Genomic DNA, 15243 nt, shown 5'->3' with positions numbered 1-15243 from the left:
CTATGGGGGGAAGAAAATTGCAATTTTAGAACTGATATGCCAATTATTTTCCCAGAATGATGACCCAGAGTACAGCCAAAAGTAAAAAGGATGCCCGCCCCAAACCCTATACTCTGAATCATCATTCTGGGAAGGGGATGTATGGGGCCGTCCCTATTCTGTTACCTCAAATGCGCAACCCGCTAAGGTGGGGAGAGAGAGCGTTGCACATTTGAGGCAACTGCAAACCTCCAATGCTGTTGACTCTGTGTCCCATGACCCATTTTTTAGGGGGAAGAAATAAAAAAAGATATTGGGGGTATTGGGAAAAAGGTGTTTTTTGTCATTTTTTTTTGGGGGGGGGGGGGGGTTGGTATAAAATTTGGAAGAAAATGTACTCTGGACTGGTACATTGGAGTCGAATTTTGGGGAATGAAAATTAGGGCAAAGGATGGAAAATTTAGTACTCCATGGAAGTGTGATACTCCCTGAAGCAGCCTATGCAGAGGCCCGGATGATCGGGGCAAGTGTCGCATTGAGTGGTGGTGTCCTTCCGAATCCCCCTCTTGCGACACACTCTGCATTTCTTCTGAGATCGTCCCTTCTTTCCAGTGTGGGGGATCACACATGGAAAGTGTTGGCCGGGGACGATCCGGGGACCTGAAGTTCCAGAGGTGCTCTGACCCGCTCTTTGGCGGTCACCAAAGATGAGGGCCTTTAGAACTTCCTCTTGGAACTCCAGGTATGTCCCTGTGTTGCCAGCGTACTTGTACAGTACAAAAGCGTTGTACATGGCAACCTGTACCATGTAGACCGCAACTTTTTTGTACCATACGCATGGCATTATATGGCTTGAGGACTTGATCAGAAAGATCAACTCCCCCCATATACCGATTGTAGTCCAGAATACAATCGGGCTTGAGGACCGGTCCCACGGTACCTCGCACAGGGACAGGGGTGCTGCCATTCCCATGAATTGTGGTGAGCATAAGGACATCCCTCTTGTCCTTATACCGGACCAACAACAGGTTCTCATGGGAAAAGGCACGGGACTCACCCCGGGGGATAGGAGTCTGCAGGGGATAGGAAGGAAGGCCTCTTTGATTCTTCCGGACTGTCCCACAAGCGACCGTGGATCTGGCCGCGAGGGATGTGAAGAGAGGGATACTAGTATAAAAGTTATCCACGTAAAGGTGGTAACCTTTATCTAGCAATGGGTGCAAAAGGCCCCAAACGATTTTCCCGCTAACACCCAGAGTGGGGGAACAATCTGGGGGTTCAATGGGGGAATCTCGTCCCTCATACACCATAAACTTGCAAGTGTACCCAGAGGTACTCTCGCAAAGTTTATACATCTTCACGCCATACCGCGCTCGCTTGGTCGGGATGTATTGCCAGAAGCTGAGTCTCCCCTTAAAGCTGATGAAAGACTCATCAATAGCGACCTCCCTTCCAGGGACATAGGCCTCCCAAAATCTGGCCCCGAAGTGATTGATGACCGGCCTGATTTTATACACACGGTCATACGCGGGATCAGTTCGGGGGGGACATGCCGCATTATCAGCATAATGCAAACATCTCCGAATGGCCTTGAACCGGGGACGTGTCATGGCCATATTGTAGAGCGGGGTCTGGTACAGGATGTCCCCACTCCAATATTGCCTGACACTGGGTTTTTTAAGTAGACCCATATGCAGCACGAGGCCCCAAAAGGTCCTCATTTCGGCTGCATCGACTGGAGTCCAGCCGCCGGGTCTAGCTAAAAGTGAGCCCGGGTTAGCGGCGACGAACTGTTGGGCGTACAGATTCGTCTGTGTAACCATTAGATTAACAAAGTCGTCACTGAAAAAATGACCCAAAAAGTCCTTTTCAGTGAACCCGGCGATGTTAATCTTGATTCCTGAGTCGCCAACAAACTCAGGAATCACGGGCTCGTGGTCCGCTGGCTCAGCCCAGTCAAGTTCTCCGGTACGAGGTACCAGTGACCTTGGCTGGGGGGCTTCACTAGTATGAGCACCAGGGGGACTCATACTAGCATGGGGCACAGGGTCAAGGGCAGAGGAGGTTTGCGGCGCCGCACGGCGGCGAGTTCGCCGCCTTGGTGGCTCATCATCTGAACTAGATGATGAGGAGGACGATGAAATAAGGAAGGTGGGGTCTTCATCGTCCTCTGAGCAGCTCTCGGTGTCGGAGGCAATTATGGCATATGCCTCCTCCGCTGAAAACGCTCTGCGGGCCATTTCCCTACTCTAATGGGGATACGGGTATGTGTGTGTGGGGGGGAAAACTTTATTGGTGTGTGTGCTGCGTGTGGTGTGGTGCGATATTACCTCCCTAACCCGCCCTAACCCAACCTAACCTAAACTAACCCGCCCTAACAGAAAAAAAATAAAAAGGCAACTTTTTTTAAAAACAAAAAAGGGACTTTTAGCGCAAAAAAACCCTACGCCAAAAAAAAGCGTTTATCTAATCAGTGGTGTGCGCACTGATTAGCGCTTGTGGCGGCAGGGGGCACAGAAGTCAGTGGGGGGGTCCGGCCACTCAGCCCAGAACAGTGGCTGGTGGCTTGTACACAGACCCCCACACAAAAAACCCGAAAAATAAAATAAAAAAAACGCTTAACCCCGAAAAAATGCACCCGCCTGAACCCAAAAAAAAAATGCTGATCAGTGATAAATCACTGACAGCGGTGGGACAGGCTGCACACACAGGTACGGTCCGTCCACACAGTACACGCCTGCTACTGGTGGCACGGACCGCCTATGGGTGCAAAAAAAAAATATGCGTTAACCGAAAAAAGTGCCTTTACCACAAAAAAAACGCTGATCAGTGATAAATCACTGACAGCGGTGAGGCACGTCGCACACACACAGGTAAGGTCCGGCCACACAGTACACGCCTGCTACTGGTGGCACGGACCGCCTATGGGTGCAAAAAACGCTAGAAAACGCGAAAAAAAGCGCCGGCACCACAAAAAAAAAAACACTGATCAGTACTACGGGACTGATCAGCAGCGGGTGGGCTCTAACAAACGGTGGCGGACCGCTCTTTTATAACTAAGAGGGTCCGCACACACGCTTAAAAAAAAAAAAAAAAAGATCTGCGCCAAAAAAAAGGCTGGCGGCAGACCGCAGCGACCCAGCAGGGCTGGGGTCACGCAGCTAAAGGTGCTACGGACCCACGGACACCCACTGAGGTACGCTGAAAAAAAAAAATAACAAAAACTTTTTTTTTTTTAACCCTAGCCTGTCCCTACCTAAATCTAAAGCTATCCCTGGGGATTTCTGTGCCAAGGGGCCACAGAAAGGGGGCAAGGGGCACTTTTTTTTACTGAGGGGATGGTGGGCAGCACGGGGCTCCGTCCTGCACACCAGATCTCTCTGAAATGGCGGGCAGAACGGAGCAACATGCTCCTAGCCCACCAGATCCCCTCCCATTACTATGTGATTGGTGTGGCCACTTTGGCCACCCAATCACAACTGTACTGAGGGGGGTGGCCACAATGCCAGCCCCCAGTACAGCATGGATGGTGATTGGTGGTGTATACTACACCACCAGTCACCATCTATATTCGGGTCACAGGGTCACACGTGACCCTGATGACCCGGAACCGCTGCAGAACGCCGGTTAGTAGTTACCGGCGTCCTGCAGCGATCGCCGGTATAGGAGGTCCTCCGGACCTCCTCCGGCACACTGCCGGGATGTCTGCTGATAGAAATCAGCAGACATCCGGCTCCGATCCCCGCCCGGCGAGCGGCGGGGAACGGAATCGCAGCGCATCGCTCATCTGAATTGATGAGCGATGTGCTGCGATCGCCGACATGGGGGGACATAATGACCCCCCTGGGCGATATGCCGGGATGCCTGCTGAACGATTTCAGCAGGCATCCGGCTCCGGTCCCCAACCGGCTAGCGGTGGGGACCGGAATTCCCACGGGCGTATGGATACGCCCTGCGTCCTTAAGGACTCGGGATGCAGGGCGTATCCATACGCCCTGCGTCCTTAAGAGGTTAAGGACTCGGGATGCATGGCGTAAGCATACGCTCTGCGTCCTGAACAGGTTAATAGTGCTCAAAATATTGGACAGACTAGATGGTCCAAATAGTTCCTATCTGCTGACACATTCTATGTTTCTAGGTTTATATGAAGTTTTTTTTTTTTTTTTTAAACGATAGCTACACTTCAAAGTGTTTAATGTCAAAATCCCTTTCCCAAGTGCTTTTGAAAATATAATTGCAAGATTTTTATTTTTCTGACATGCTGGGATCCAAAAAGCTGCAAGGACATAAAAAACAATTTACCTCTAGTATTATTTATTGCTTCGAATAAAACAGGCAAATGCACAAATATGTAATGAAACACCATAAATTCAGCAATAATATTCTTAGCAGAGAAAAGTCGTATGTCAATTGAGGTAGAGCCAAATCCAGTGAGTTTTCGATCTCCTCTCACCAGCTGAAAACCTCTTCATCAAAGCTTTATTTGTTTTAAATCTTTTATTCTGTTATTTAAATGTTGCCTATGAACTGTCAATATTCCAAGCCACCTGGTGCCATTTTAAATGAGCTTTACTACAGTTTGATTTAAAATATATATTATTTAGGCTTTTAATATGACATTATTGTCTTCTTTCTTAGAATTATTATACCGTTGTTCAAGAATTGTGAAACATAATAGTTTTTCATTTACATAAAATAATTAAAAAGAAAATGTCCAAAGAAACTGCAAATCACGGATCATAATTATATTTAAAATATTTCTACCTTTTTGGCTAATCTCATTAAAATATTTTCCTTTTCTATCGTGGCTGCTTTTTTGAGGTTTCACAGTACTGCTAGCACCATCATTTAGACGTTCAATGGACTGGAAACTGAGACTACAGTAATTATTGGCACAAAGCCTGGCATTTTTTTAAAATATTTTTAAGTGTGGGTGATGATTTTTTGAATGCTTTAATTAATATGTTTTCCCTAAGGCAGGACAGACACACGCTTGTTACTTCCCTCCCTTATTGTTTACTCAAGTGAACAGCTATAATAAAACACAAATTAGAAAATGAGACAACCTTAATATATTTTATTGTAGTTAAATATTAAATAAAAATCTGTGGCTATTTGCACACACACATATCAATGACTATGCATAATGTGTTGCAGTAAAGAAATTAAAGGGGTTTTCCAAAGTCTAGAAGTGATATTGTATCTTCTAAATATCTGCCAGGGCACTCATTTATTCTTTGAAAAAAAGTGCCACAGCCACAGTCACTGAAATTTGGCTGTATTGCAATTTTCTGTACAGTGATTAGTTCTATATAACACATTGTAAGAGAAAAGGTCAAGGACCTCAATCTCTTTGTTCTTGGGATCAGTGGAAATCCCAAAGGTTAGAACAACATTGACCAGAATGTAATGGCGTGGCTTAAGGGCAGTGTGTCAACAGATACTAAAATTAAATCTTATTTTATCTGTGTCTATTCTCCTATTGTATTGTTATAATTTATTTTTATGGGGGCAGCCATGTTGCCGGAGCTTATGCTCTGCTAACAGCATTTGGAAAGATGCTTTACAGTAGCCATATAGACTAAAGGAAACAATAGACTGGAGCTGAATCATTGACTTTTATGCAGTTGAGTTATCAAGACATGCTCTCTGACCTTTCTAAAAGGTCAATGAACAAGGAAAAGGGGGATTTGGAGGAGCTCTGATGACCACGGTGAATGACCTGATTCTGTCTTAACTATATACGGATCATTGTAATTCTGCCTGTGATGCTAAGGAAAACACTTCAGAAAAATGAATCTTTGTAGGACAGGAAAAGTCTGCCTAAGGCTAAGTTCACACCCCAAAAAGTCAGCATGGAAAATCTTAGTGCAGACATGCTGCAGGCTGCATGACATGCCGGCGTTAGGCCCACACGAGAGTACGCCGTCTCCTAGATGGCAATGCACTATGTGCGGTGTGTGCAGAAAGAATGGCCATGTCCATTCTTCCTGCAGCCACCAGAATTGGAATTTCTGTGCCAGACACATCTGGCACAGAAATTCTGCCTTGTGAATAGTGCAGAAGAATCTCATTGAAATCAAAGGGACTCTGCTGCTTCGGTATTTCCATGGGGAAATTCTGATATGTGAACCCAGCCTTAGGCTAGGATGCCCAGCAAGTTCTGTGCATGAATTGAAGTCATGTACAGTGGTCCCTCAACATACGATGGTAATTCGTTCCAAACGACCCATCGTTTGTTGAATCCATCGTATGTTGAGGGATTCGTGCAATGTAAAGTATAGGAAGTTATACTCACCTGTCCCTGCCGCTCCGGACTGCGTCCCCACCCTTCCTGATGTTGTCCTAGGGGCTCCCGATGCTGTCCCGCTGCTCAGGCATCTTCTTCGGGATCCTCTGGCTTTTTCCACATCTTCTCCGATGTAATAACAACGCTGGAAAGCGAGGCCCGGACTCCGGAGAAGATGCAGAAAACGCCGGAGGATCGCTAAGTGGACCCGGAGCAGCGGGGATAGGTAAGTGAACCTGTCCGGAATGCTTAAACTGCTATCCGACAGCAGCTTAAGCATTTTGCGCTGTCGGATACCAGTTAATGCGATGGCCCCGACATATAAAAGCATTGTATGTCCATGCTGACATCGACATGCGATGGCCTCTGAGAGGCCATCGTATGTCGATTTGATCATATGTCGGGGCCATCGCATGTCGGGGAGGGGTTACTGTACTTGCTTTTCTGATGAACTGGAATCATGTATGGAACTTGCTGACCATCTTATGGTTGCCTCAACTGTACCGCCCAGTGTTAATTGACAGTCTTAGGTAGGAGACACATTTTCTCTCCTAGAAATAAACATACTTTGTTGCAAAAACACAAATCAGTGCAAGAACCACAGAAAATGTCCAGTGAAGATCTTGGAGAAAACAGATATTACTCCAAAACCATCATAAAACAGCCAGGTTACAGTTTGCAACTGCAAATGGGGACAAAGATCTTACACATTAGAAAAATGCCATCTGGTCTGACAACAAAAATGAAACTATCCAAAATGACCACATGGGAATGCGCCATCTCATAGATGGCAATGCATCCAATGTCCTTTCTTCCTGCGGGCACCAGAATCGGAATTTCCACGCCAGAAACATCTGTCATAGAAATTCTACCATGTGCACATTGCAGAAGAATTTCTGCTGCTGCTGTATCTCTGTGCATAAATTCTGACATGAGAACAAAGCCTTATGGACATGGCCACTGCAGACTCTGTACGTAATGCACTGCCATCTATGAGACGGCACATTCTCGTGTGGTCATTTTGGATACTTTCTCTCTTGTTATCAGAACAGATGGCATGTATAGAGGAGAAAGGTGGAGGTTTGCAGGGGTTGCAGAATCATGTTACTTGGGGGGCAAAGATCAGGGGTAGTAGATGCTTGGAGCAAACTTTCAGAAGAAGTGGCTGGTATAAATCCACTTTAAGGGGATTTAAGCATACTTGGGATAAAGAAAAAGGAAATAATATAAGGGCAGACTAGATCTATCATGTGGTCTTTTTCTGCCAACAATCTTCTAGTTCTATGGCAGTGCTATTGTGAGCTATTTTTTTAACTTGTCTTTGAAGAAACAATGAATAAAAGTATAGTTTCACATTGCCAAAAAGTTTTCAATTTCAGCTTATTTGTGTATAAGTAGCAAACTATTTCCTTTTGCATGTCTTCTATGCCTACAGTTCACCACTTCATTTGCATAGTAATTACAAAGCCTAACTAATAACACAAATGCCTGTAAGAGTAGATGCACTTCATTTAGTTTACTGATACTGACTGTTTTTATTACACATTTAACTGCACTTCATGGAATATCAGAGTTCTTTTATATTTTCACTGCCTAGCTACATTTGTGTCTGAAATGGTAATTTGCCTATCTATTGCTTTATGCTTTATAAAGTCACATTTTATACGCTGTGAATAGACTAATTCTGAAGCATTTATAAAAGCTCCAAAGTATTGTTTAAAGTTAAGTCAGTAAAGATTACACAAAATGGAATCCATGGTAGAATGTGTAAAACAGTTGACAGGTGTATCTTTTAACTGGACTGTTATTGTGACTCTGTAATAAAAGGGCAATGTGGAAGAATTTTGGGTCAACTAATAAGATAATGTTATGGTTCAAACAAGTGGTTTCCAAATGCCAAATCATTGCCGGAATCATTGTTAAAACACCATGCAGATAACCAACAATGAATCCTATGGTGAAGTACTGTACCACATTGGGCATACTAGCATAAGGATATCAATGCTACCTTTGGTATTTCCTGTACCTACAGAGACTTTGGCAGATATTTATCAATATGTGTGCAGCCACTTCACCACTTCACAGCCTTTTCTCTTTTTCCTTTTTTTTTTTTTTTTTTTGCTGTGGTTTTGGCACAAGTTAATAAAAATGTTTTCCCTTTTCAAAACTAAACTTTAAATAAAATAAAAAGCACACAACCTACTCTTAGGGTATGTTTACACGAGTGGACCCACAGCGTATTTTACGCTGCAGATCCACTGCTGAAGGACCGCTGCATGGTGGCTTTTCATGTGCCTGTCCGGAACGGCAATACACCACTACGAGCAGACACACTGCTATGTGCGAGTTGCCGCGCAGGCATGGGGTACTCGCACACATTGCAGTCGCTCCCCCTGTTCCATGAGCTAGGCTGAGAGCTGCCACGATTTGTGAGTATGCTGCGCATGTGCATTGCGAATCACATATCGCAGTATGTTTTCTCGTAGCGGCGGATTGCCGCTCCCAGCAGGCACTTGTAAAGCCACCATTCAGCGGTCCTTCAGCGGCAGATCTGCAGTGGAAAATATGCCGTGGGTCCGCTCGTGTGAACGTGCCCTAAGGGTAGGTTCACATGCTGGTTATCAGCAGTGGCATTCCTGCTGAAGGACAGTCCCCAATAGTGGCAGATTTGCAGACTGCCAGTGGACCTGTTTAAACGAATGGTAGTGTAACTCGCAGCGGATTTCCTGCAGAGGGAAACCCGCTGCTAGTTACTAACATGTGAATGCACCTATATAAGGATTATTCCACACAAAGGACCATCCCAGGTAAACCTATTAATCCTTCGACTTCCAGGATGATTTTAACACTTCCAAATCACAAATATAATGTGCTATTAAATAAAAAATATTTATATTATACCCTCAAAACCATATATTTTCTGAAAGTTAATATCTGGATTCAGGACTGCCGTTATAAATTAAGGGGCCCTGAACTGCTGAGTCATTTGGACCCCTAGACATTGCAGGGGAAGGGGGCAGAGCCAGCAGCAAGGGGGGCCCTTTTTATTAGGCTGGGTTCACATATAGCAGGCGTCCAGCATAGTTTCTCTCTGGTGTGCACCGGAGGGAAATAGATGCTAAAACTGATCACAGTTAATTGAATGGGACAGGTCAAAATAATATAGCATCTCAATTTTGGATGGTTGTACACGCTGGACAGCACCAGACAGGTGAACGCCATACAACTGATGACAACTAATGCACGTTGGCATCAGTTAGGCTGGGTTCACACATGTCCGGCATTCGACATAGGTGAACTCAGCCTAGATCTCAACGCCATATGACAACGTGCATCAGTTGCCATCAGTTGTATGGCATCCGGCCTCCCTATGTCGGATGCCAGATATGTGAACCCAGTCTTATTGGAGCATGTCATTTAGTTCCTTGTATTACATCAGTTAAACGTTCAGAAGAAAATCTAGAAGGTTTAACCTACAGTACAGACCAAAAGTTTGGACACACCTTCTCATTCAGAGTTTTCTTTATTTTCATGGCTATGAAAATTGTAGATTCAGACTGAAAGCATCAAAACAATGAAATAACACATGTGGAATTATATACATAACAAAAAAGTGTGAAAATATGTCATATTCTAGGTTCTAGCCACCTTTTGCTTTGATTACTGCTTTGCACACTCTTGGCATTCTCTTGATGAGCTTCAAGAGGTAGTCACCTGAAATGGTCTTCCAACAGTCTTGAAGGAGTTCCCAAAGATGCTTAGCACTTGTTGGCCCTTTTTGCCTTCACCCTGCGGTACAGTTCACTCCAAACCATCTCGATTGGGTTCAGGTCCGGTGACTGTGGAGGCCAGGTCATCTGGCGCAGCACACCATCACTCTCCTTCTTGGTCAAATAGCCCTTACACAGCCTGGAGGTGTGTTTGGGGTCATTGTCCTGTTGAAAAATAAATGATGGTCCAACTAAACGCAAACCGGATGGAATAGCATGCCGCTGCAAGATGCTGTGGTAGACATGCTGGTTCAGTATGCCTTCAATTTTGAATAAATCCCCAACAGTGTCACCAGCAAAGCACCCCCACACCATCACACTTCCTCCCCCACACCAGCACACCTGTGAAGTGAAAACCATTTCAGGTGACTACCTCTTGAATCTCAACAAGAGAATACCAAGAGTGTGCAAAGCAGTAATCAAAGCAAAAGTTGGCTACTTTGAAGAACCTAGAATATGACATATTTTCAGTTGTTTCAAGCTTTTTTGTTATGTATATAATTCCACATGTGTTAATTCATAGTTGTGATGCCTTCAGTGTGAATTTACAATTTTCATAGTCATGAAAATAAAGAAAACTCTGAATGAGAAGGTGTGTCAAAACTTTTGGTCTGTACTGTATGTCATTCTGAAACATTGTTGTACAATATTATACTCTTATTTTGTTGTCTCTGAAGTGGTGGCAATTGAGAAAGCTAATTTTTTCATTTTCTACACTGCATAGTTGTTTTTTTTATGTAGAACATGAAAATGAAAAAAAAAAGTTTCTTATGTCTTTTCCTGCAGATACTATTAATGCTCCAAAGTTCATGAGGATGATGTTAAAATATTGCAGACAACAGTAAGTGTGAATGAATAAAACAGGAATTAGAGGTTGCTGTACTTTGGTCCAGATGCTTTGGCAAATGTTAATTTTATTCTGCACCATTCATATTCTTTTTGGGCAGATGGACATATGCTTACATAGAAACAAAGTGATCACTAGACTTACTTGTTTTCACAAGAACCAGCCAAAACATACTAGAATTTTTTTTGAAGAAATCTTTGGGTGCAAAATAAAAATGGTTCTTTCTCCAGTTAATTTGACTTCCTTTTTACTAAGCCTTTTCTATCACCAAGTTCTAAAGAAAAGAGAAATGCTAAGCTAGCAACACATCATAAGTGTTACATTGAGTGTGGGCAGACACTGAGTGTAAGAGATGCTTATAGAATGTGTAGTACTCAGACAAAACCTACCTCATAATTTTCCTTTCATTTAAGGGATCTTTAAATATTATCTCACATGTTTTATGAGAAATATCGCATCACTTTTTATCACATCACTATCAAAGCAATTATTAAATGGAAGCAGTATAACTGCCAATCATTCAAAGGTATCTTTGAATGGATATAGTTCTTTTTAGTACCGTATATTTTAATTAAATGGTTTCTAAAACATTGGCCATATTTAATGTAAAAAAGTTCAGTAACCTTGTAAAGGGATTGCTTGATTTATTTTATACTAATCTAGCTAATCTAGAGTTACAGCTTGTAATATCATTTAGAACTGCATGCACAGATTTTTATAACCTACATATATATATATATATATATATATATATATATATATATATGGTAAATTTGAGTAGCCGTATTAGTCCAGTGATGCAGATGCAAATCATAAAATGTTGCAGTATCTTGTAATACCTTTTTTATTGGACTAACAGCATTTTGTAGAGACAAGCTTTCGGGATTCCGTGACTTTTCATGCGATAATCATCTATGCAAGCAAGAAGAGCAAGTTTTGTTTTTTTGACTACGGTACGCAGGTTTGAAAACTTTACTTGGTTTAGTCAGGTATTTATTAACTGCGACAGTCGCAGCTGCGCAATAAAATGTTGCAATGGCCGTAAAAATTGACTAAATTTACTCCAGCTCCAACATGGAGCAGGAAAAGCTACTGCCGCCCGGGCTCCAACATGCTTTCTCCCCGCTACCCTCACTTCACTACAGGGACACTGCAGTGAATTACATCCCCCCCCCCCCTCTCACCTGCCAGTGCCACACAACTCCCATCTGTCTGCTAACTGTTGCAAGGCTACAAGTCCCAGCATGCCCTTACAGTGAGGACACGCTGGGAGTTGTAGTCCTGTAGTAGCGGGAGCTGAGCGGCGCGGGCGGGAGAAAAGGGGGATGTATATCAGTGTCCCCATCATTAAGTGAGGGTATCAGGGAAGCATATACCGCTGCCGCAGACTCCTAAATCCCCTGCTGTCATTTCACATTTCCCACTTGGTCCTGTGATTGGCCAGGACCAGCAGCCAATCACAGGACCCGACCAGTACAGTGACATGATTAGGGGATATAGGAGTCTGCCAGGGGGGGGGGGGGGGTCCGTCAGCATACACCAGCATTCACCTGCACTGTGCCCGGCCTCCGCTCCCACGTCTTCAGTTGCGCCGGCCTCCGCTCCCATGTCCCTCCGTCAGTGACGTCACTCACAGGGCGCCCGGAGAGAAGGATCGCTGTGCTGGATGGGTGAGTGTGTGTGTCTGTCTCTATCTCTGTCTGTGTGTGACTGTCTGTGTGGGACTGTGTGTGTGTTTGTGTGTGTGTGACTGTTTGTGACTCTCTGCTTGTGTGTGCCTAGGCTCCCTTTGCAGGACTACAACTCCCAGCATGCCCTTACTGTAAGGACATGCTCGGAGTTGTAGTTGTGCAGTGCAGGTGAATAACAAGCTTGTCCCCTGCCCCCAGCTGTAGGACTACAACTCCCAGCATGTCCTTACTGTAAGGGAATGCTGTTAGTTGTAGTCCTGCAGCTGGGTGCAGGGGACAAGCTTGTCACTTGCCCACATATCTCTTGCACCACACAACTACAACTCCCAGCATGTCCTTACTGTAAGGGCATGCTGGGAGTTGTAGTAGTGCGGGAGATGTGCGAGCAGGTGATAATAAATGTACTAACCCATTTTTTTTTCTCATTTCAGATCCGTGTATCCTGTGGACTCCTTCGGATTCGGTGGACTACTTCGATGACCAGCATTTTTCTTTGTTTGATTTTAATAAAATGGCTAACGAGGGCATGTGGGGGAGTGTTTTTTGTAATAAATTTTTTTTTAAACCTGTTGTGTTTTTTCCTTACTTTACTTGACAGGCTTAGTTGTGAAAGCTGTCTTATAGACGGAGTCTATTACTAAGCTGGACTTAGCGTTAGCCACAAAAACAGCTAGCGCTAACCCCCAATTATTACCCCGGTACCCAACGCCACAGGGTTCCGAGAAAGCCGGTACTAACAGGCCCGGAGCTTCAAAAATGGCTATCCTGGGCCTAGGCGGTAACAGGCTGGAGTTATTTAGGCTGGGGAGGTCAGTAACAATGGTCCTCGCCCACCCTGGTAACATCAGGCTGTTACTGTTTGGTTGGTATTTGGCTGAGAATAAAAATAGGGGGAACCCTATGCATTTTTAAAAAATAAAAAAATAAATATTAATAAAAAAAACACATAGGGCCCCCCCTATTTTTAACGCTCCGGGCCTGTTGGTACCGGCTTTTCAATATAGGAAGTCAGGATATGAGATGGGATATTAGGACGGGATATGAGGTCGAGAAATGTGGACGGGATATGAGGATGGGATTGGAGGTCAGGATTTGAGGCTGAGATATGAGGACAGGATATGAGGTTGGAATATGAGGACGGGATATGAAGTTGAGATATGAGGATGGGATATGGGGACAGGATATGAGGTTGGGATATGACAACAATATATGAGGATAGGATATGAAGTCAAAAGCTTCCTCCTTTGTTTATTTTCCTCCCCAACAAAGATTAGAAAGGAAAAACCGGGCAAAGCCGGGTACTCAACTAGTTAACAATAAAAAACACAGTCAATAAACCTATTATTATCCTAGGGCCTAGCTGCGCTCCCATAATGTAGTGGGATGGTTTGTTTTATATAACAGGCTAGGTTCACATTGATATTTTGCTTCGACTTGTTAATGGTCCATTTGGCTCTTTTTTTTTTTTTGCACGGAACAGACCCTAAACAGGTTAGAGCACAACTGACATCGTGAGGCCTCAATGGATCCCATTTACTTATAGTTACATAGTTAGTACGGTTGAAAAAAGATATACGTCCATCAAGTTCAACCAGGGAATTGAAGGGTAGGGGTGTGGCGCGATATTGGGGAAGGGATGGGATTTTATATTTCTACATAAGCATTAATGTTATTTTGTTCCAGGAATGTATCTAATCCTGTTTTAAAGCTGTTAATTTGTCCTGCTGTGACCAGTTCCTGAGGTAGACTGTTCCATAAATTCACAGTTCTCATGGTAAAGAAGGCGTGTCGCCCCTTGAAACTAAACTTTTTCTTCTCCAGACGGAGGGAGTGCCCCCTCGTCCTTTGGGCGGGTTTAACCTGGAACAGTTTTTCTCCACATTTTTTGTATGGGCCATTAATATACTTATATACATTTATCATATCCCCCCTTAAACGTCTCTTCTCATGACTAAACAATTGTAACTCTTTTAATCGCTCCTCATAGCTAAGATGTTCCATGCCCCATATTAGTTTAGTCGCGCGTCTCTGCACCCTTTCCAGCTCCACAGTGTCCCTTTTATGGACTGGTGCCCAAAACTGAACAGCATATTCCAGGTGAGGCCGTACCAAAGCTTTATAAAGGGGGAGTATTATGTCCTTGTCCCTTGAGTCCATGCCTCTTTTTATACATGACAATATCCTGCCGACCTTGGAAGCAGCAGCCTGACATTGCATGCTATTCTGTCGTCTGTGATCTACAAGTACACCCAGATCCTTCTCTACCAGTGACTCTGCCAGTTTTATCCCCCCTAATACATACGATGCATGCATGTTCTTAGTACCCAGATGCATAACTTTACATTTATCCACATTGAACCTCATTTGCCAAGTGGATTCCCAGACACTTAGTCTATCCAAGTCATCTTGTAACCTATACACATCCTCTATAGACTGTACCGTGCTACAAAGCTTGGTGTCATCTGCAAAGATAGAAACAGAGCTGTTAATGCCATCCTCTATATCATTGCTAAATAAATTAAACAACAGCGGGCCCAGTACTGAACCTTGGGGTACACCACTAATAACCGGGGACCAATCAGAGTACGAATCATTGACCACCACTCTCTGGGTACGATCCATGAGCCAGTGTTCAATCCGGTTACAAATTAAAATTTCCAAGCCCAA

Source organism: Hyla sarda, chromosome 1 (genome assembly GCF_029499605.1).
Source record: "Hyla sarda isolate aHylSar1 chromosome 1, aHylSar1.hap1, whole genome shotgun sequence".
NCBI classification, from domain to species: domain Eukaryota; kingdom Metazoa; phylum Chordata; class Amphibia; order Anura; family Hylidae; genus Hyla; species Hyla sarda.
This window is presented reverse-complemented; position numbering follows the sequence as displayed.